At 42.2% G+C, this 5,853-nt stretch overlaps 1 long non-coding RNA gene across 2 annotated transcripts; it reads left to right on the top strand.

Annotated features, from left to right (window-relative positions):
• Positions 1 to 993: 993 nt before the first annotated feature.
• Positions 994 to 4,496, top strand: LOC123132293 (uncharacterized). Of its 2 annotated transcripts, XR_006464622.1 has the most exons (4): positions 1,001 to 1,575; positions 1,711 to 1,934; positions 2,081 to 4,113; positions 4,243 to 4,496. It is a non-coding gene; the product is annotated as an uncharacterized lncRNA (long non-coding RNA). The 2 variants fall into 2 exon arrangements; XR_006464621.1 differs by having other exon boundaries at positions 994 to 1,575; positions 2,081 to 4,496.
• Positions 4,497 to 5,853: the final 1,357 nt, after the last annotated feature.

The following is a 5,853-nucleotide window of genomic DNA, read 5'->3' as shown; positions in this document are numbered from 1 at the left end:
GGCCAGCAGAATTTTTTTTGAAAAGCACGCTCTCCACCTCTTCCCATGACCTACCATATCTTCCTCACCCACCAGAACAACCCGCCGCCGTCCTCTCATTCGACCACCCGGCGCCCTCCCTCTTCCAGTTGGTCATAGCCCACGCTCCTAGGCGACGATCGTCTTGGTGTTGACTATCGTCATGAATCGAAGGAGGCGGCGCTTCGAATCCACTCTTCCATCGGCGGTTGGCTGTGATCTATTGAAGGTGGCACTGGCGACCGACGGTGTGAAGCCCATCTTCGGATCTTCCCGTCAGCGAAGTCGATCCTCCACAAGGGCTTCTCTGTGCTGGTGCGCTATCCCGTCGGCCCCCTCTCCCCTTTCCTCGGGCATGCACCGACCAATCATCACCAACGGCAGAGTGTGTGAGGAGTCTCCACACGCGCGCTATAGGTTACAACCTTAGGTTTGATCGTCTCTTCTACCTTAATTGTGTTTAGACCATTCCATTAGTGGTAGTAGTTATCAGGAGGAGTCCCTCATATCTGGATTGAGAATTTGCTACTATGAGATTTCCATCCATGTGATGCTCTGCTCAATTGGCATATTATGCAACCTGTACATGACCAAAAAAGCGCTGAGCGCCGAATCCCGTCCTTGAGCAGGCTTAGGAGTTGAAGATTCCTAGACTCCCATGAGGTGAGTGTCATCGGGTAAAGCTATGTTATGAACAGGGTCAACTCATATGAGGATGCCAAGGAGATCAACTGGATTCCTTTATTGCTATTGTTGCACGACAATATCTATTATCTACTACTACTATTAAAAAAGCAAACATTATCTTCACTAAACGCACCCCATATAATGTACACACGACAAGCCAGATCGATGAGAACCACACGTTCATACCCCGTCATTTAGATCTAATCATTGACATAACAGCCTGCCCTCACTGCAAGTGCGTCTAGCAAATCAAAAAGGCAGACGAAAACTCTGCCATACTCTGTTCAAAAAAAAAAAAAAACTCTGCCATACCTGGTACTACGCAGGAGTGGACGAAAGGTCTTCGGCACCCACGTAATCCTACCCCTAAAATTAGCGCTAACCTTCTCATCTTATCCCAAATTTAGCGCTAACCTCTTTGGCAGCAGAAATCTCCTCCAAGCAAAGTGAACGTGCGTGAGGCGGCCACCGGCGAAGGAGGCCGCGCGCGATCCCCCGGTGCGGCGGCGCCCGCATCCCTTGCCTCTCCAGCTGCACCGGTCTTCTCCCAGAGCACGAAGTGGGCGCGCGCGGGGTGGCCGCCGGCAAACGGGGCCGCGTGCGACCCCCCGGTGCGGCGGTACCAGCTCCCCTCGCCTCTCCGGTCGCACCTGCTCCTTCCTAAGCACGACGTGAGTGCACGCATGGCGGCCTCCGGCGAACGAGGTCGCGCGCGAGCCCGCGTCGCGGCGGCGCGGAGCCCACTGCTCCCTGCCGGTTTGAGATCCGCACGTGCTGGCGGTGCTCGCCTATCCGCGCGCCAGGGCGCCCACGCAGTCCCTCCTCTTCGCCGGCGTCGAGCGCTACCGCATCCTAGAGTGTCTTCTTTCGGTACGTACGCCCTTCGCCCACCCTGGCATATACGTCCCGCCCGTCCTCCGTTGAGCGTTCTGAGACAGATTTTGGGGCTCATAGAGTTACTGAATTAAGGGTTTTGTTTGCTGACATGTTGCTGCCGTGGTCCAGAGACTGCTTTGCAACAGATCGCCGTTCACGCAAAGACTGGCAGGGGGACAGCCTCGACCGCGACGAGGATAACATTAGGATCCAACATAAGGTTCCTGGTCCACCCTTTTCGCCGCACTGAAATAGGAACGCTTGCTTTTACCTGGTGCCGATGGTTGGGGTTCTGCAGAGTGCAGACTTGGCGGAGATCGCATTTTTCCTCGGTATCACGCATCACGATTCAGGTGAGAGGAATGCATCTCTTTGTTCTTTGAGGCTTACATTTGTTGAGTGTTAGATTTTGTTAGACATACATCAGATATCTGGGTGTGTGATGAGAATTGCAAACTCAGATTTGGCATGCATCCTCTTTTATGATGTTTCATGGCAGAGGTAGGCGGGTGGACCTTCTTCGTCTAATTATTAACTTGGTGGGAGCTAGCTGCTATGTCGACCACCCAGAGTGAAGGTTGGTATAACACTGATAATCGGTAGCTATTTTCACTTGAACAGTTTCCAGCACTGTAAGCAGAAAGGATTATTTGATGCAGAATGTACTTTATTGTACAGAAAGTATTAGATGATGTTTTAACCTCAGTATATTGGGGCATTCGAAACATAGATTACCTGACAAATTGCTCCCTGGTAGTGTTGATGAGCAGTTTGAAAAGGGTGTACAACTTGTAGATTCCATTGCAGAGAAACAGGCATAAAAAATTTCAGAAGAGTGCAAGCTTTTTCCTGCTGCTGTCCAAATACAATCAATTAACCAACTGTAAGTGCACCCAATTCGATGTTCTTGTCAATTGTATTATTTAGAAGCGCAGCTTCTAAGCACACATATAATTCTGAAATGGTATGAATCTATGTTGCTGTCTTCAACCCCCAGATTACAAGCAATTTCAAGAACCACCACCATTTCAGTGTGAGCTTAGAATAAATATAGTATGTGTGTTTAAAAATCTTCCCTTTATGATTGTTTAGAAATCTAGAGTATCAAGACTGTTCTATTTCTACAGGCTTTTTTAGTATCATGTATAAAGAATGGCATGCATATTTTGGAGTAATTACAGTGCATAGCTGGTTAGTTTAGTTCAGAAAGGGGAGAACCATAAGGAGTTGTTACAATTTAAATCTTTGCTCAGTTTCTTCTTTAGCTCATTTCATTTGACTTTTGTACAACCAAATCAGAAGCTTGGATGATGTCAGGTTGAATCTCGAGGTTCTCAAGCATTTTTTATGGTAGTCCCTGTAATCTAAGTAAAAAGTTTTAGATGTTTGTGATGGTCTTGAGCATAGGTCTTTACAAGGGTCTGGTAGCAGTTCTTCTGATTGGAGGCCCTTCATAAAGAACTAGCAGCATGGTTCTTTAAAATTACCGGGATAAGATAGTTATAATAATCTTTGGCAGTATCAAAACTATAATTAAAACCACACTACATTTATTTGTTTCCGCTATATTTAAATTCTTTTCTGATTCCAGCTTGTTAGTGTTGTTGCAGACTATTGGTTGTTACATATTTCAAATCACTTCGGCTAATCATGTACATATATTTCCAGCTTATGTACTTTACTATTCAATATATTTTTGTTTTAAATCACATCTAATATCCTTATATAATTGTAACCCACAGGTGCCTGTTGATAGCGTCTCCCATATCAAGAGGCTTGAAACCAATTATTCAGTTATCATACATATATTCAGCGTCAGAACGCTTTCTGAGTGAATCATTGCTATTGACTGCTCCTTATTACCATGTATAAGTAATGAAAGGTTGTACTTATACTCTGTCTTCATTGCACAGGTCCATGAGCCCAGCATAAGGAGACAACTGATACAACAAAACAAAGTGAACAACTTAATCTCTTATATGTCTAACTAAGCATATATAGATAATACAACATTTATTTGTTTTCTATAATTTTACTGAGCATATGTGTATGAGTTTATAGTCAGTGTGTTCCACACCCACTTTGTTTTCCTAGAATCCCATGCCATTTTATATTTCTACAACTTGCATGGAAGGAGTGCAGCAAATCTAAGACCATAACGACATGCATTCTAAGGAAAACATAATCAAACTCCTATCACTTAAGATACCATTACTACTAGCGGAACAATGGAACTGAGTGTACATTATCTTTCTTTCATAGCAATTATCCATGCTGATGAAATATACGGCCTTCATGTTTTGCAGAACAATTCAGTCGAATGTACAAAGTCGGTAACCTCATTATGAAAATGGATAACCTTGGATGGTAAAGAAGACTTGCTTAGTCTATTCCTTTTGCTCTGCTTACTAATGATGCCGGAAGATGCAACATACTAATTGTTTTGTTGTATGTGTGTGCAGCACTTTAGCTGCAGATGCAGACCAACATCTTTTGTTTCACTGTTATTGCTGAAAACTGGACGTGGTGAATGTCAGTCAAAATTTTATCCATTTTTCATTTTCTTCACATTTTTAGTAAAATGAGTATTCTGAAAAGCTTAGTAAATATATAAATTGGTTTCATAACGTTTGGATTTTAGAGGCTTGTCATGCACTGCAGGTTTTACATGTTGACGAGCTGCCTTGCATATCAGTGAAGTTATTGAGCCAGTGCTTGCATACATATATATGGTTTAATCGTAAGAACACTCTTCATAGTTGTTTTTCAAGGCTGAGAAGGTGTTGCTGTTGGTGACATGTGCGGAACTTCTGTTGGTGTTTATCTTGTAATAACTCAATTTGATAGCGGAAACTGATTGAATTATCAATGTACATTTAGGCATAGAGCATGAGGATGTATGGAACTTCTGAACACTTTCAGATTGTCTATAAATTAGCAGTCTTGGCCCCTTTAGAAAAGAGAGTACAACTAAATTATTGAAAGTGCAGTTCTAGGACAAGTACTTGCTGAAATTTTCAGGTCTTGGGACAAAGTACATCTATGAACAGTATGCCTCATTTGGCTCTTGTGGGGGCAGGGATAAAATAAACCTGCCATCAGTAGGCGAGTTCAAACACTGGATGGCAACGTGTGCTAGACAGATTTTTTGAATATTTGTGCTACCCATTTGGGTACGAGTGATGCTCACGGAGGCCATTCTATGTTGCTGACTAACTGTCCTGTCTATATACTCCCTCCTTCCTGTCTATATACCCATTTTGCGTACGAGTGATGCTCACGGAGGGAGTAATTCTTTATGTAGGCGACAATTCAATCCTGAAATCCTAGAGTTCCATGGAAGAAAAATGCGTGTGCAAGAACAGTAGATTTGATCTTCTTTTAAAACTTGTAAGAACACTAAATGGTGAAACAACTTACGTTATTATCCGGCAACGCGACCACAAATCTGCAATGGTTTCTGACATTGAAAACATAACTTAGTGGACATTGCAACATTTTGTTTATAATTAATTCATATATTTTTGGAAAATTTCATATTTTTATTATATGTGCATATAATTACTTGGTTAATAATTGATACGTGCGTTGCACGTGCACGTTTACTAGTTGTCTCTATTGTTAGAAAAAATATCCCAATGTACACACTCTATTTGCCAATGTAACAGCATGACTAATCTCAATCTGGGACAATGCATTATTTTCTAAATATAGCCAAACATCACTGGATATATACTTTGAACAGTCAATGGAACATGCTACCAGCAGGAAGAAAACATGCTTACATTTTCTTAGATGGTATATAGGACCTGAATACTAATTGTTGGACTAGCGACGTACTATGTATATTGTAACAGAACTATGTGGATGATAATATCATTAGAAAAACTTGAAAGAATTAGGTGGCTGTTAATTTGCTCGAAGTGAGTATACACAACAATGCTTCTCATAGCTTTATACTTCTATAATGCAAACTTATGTATTCTTGAGTTTTTAATTTTTGCTAGGGAACTCTGAAGCATGTGGTCGAAGTAAATCTACAATCTAAGAAAGAATTTGCATATTCCGGAGAAGGACTGCAAGCTGGTGAGACAACACAATTTGCATGACAACAGGCAAAGCTTCACTACAGAGTTCCGCATACGGATATGCTTTTTGCAAAGGCAATTGAGGTTTTTTTTTTCTGGCGATGAAGCAATACTTATTGAGCGGTATTAAAATTTGATAATTTTGTTTTAGAATCACGGTGCTAATTAGATATTCTCTTGCCTG

This window comes from Triticum aestivum, chromosome 1B (assembly GCF_018294505.1).
Source record: "Triticum aestivum cultivar Chinese Spring chromosome 1B, IWGSC CS RefSeq v2.1, whole genome shotgun sequence".
NCBI classification, from domain to species: Eukaryota; Viridiplantae; Streptophyta; class Magnoliopsida; order Poales; family Poaceae; genus Triticum; species Triticum aestivum.
The sequence above is the reverse complement of the archived record's forward strand: the minus strand, read 5'-3'. Positions and strand labels throughout refer to the sequence as shown.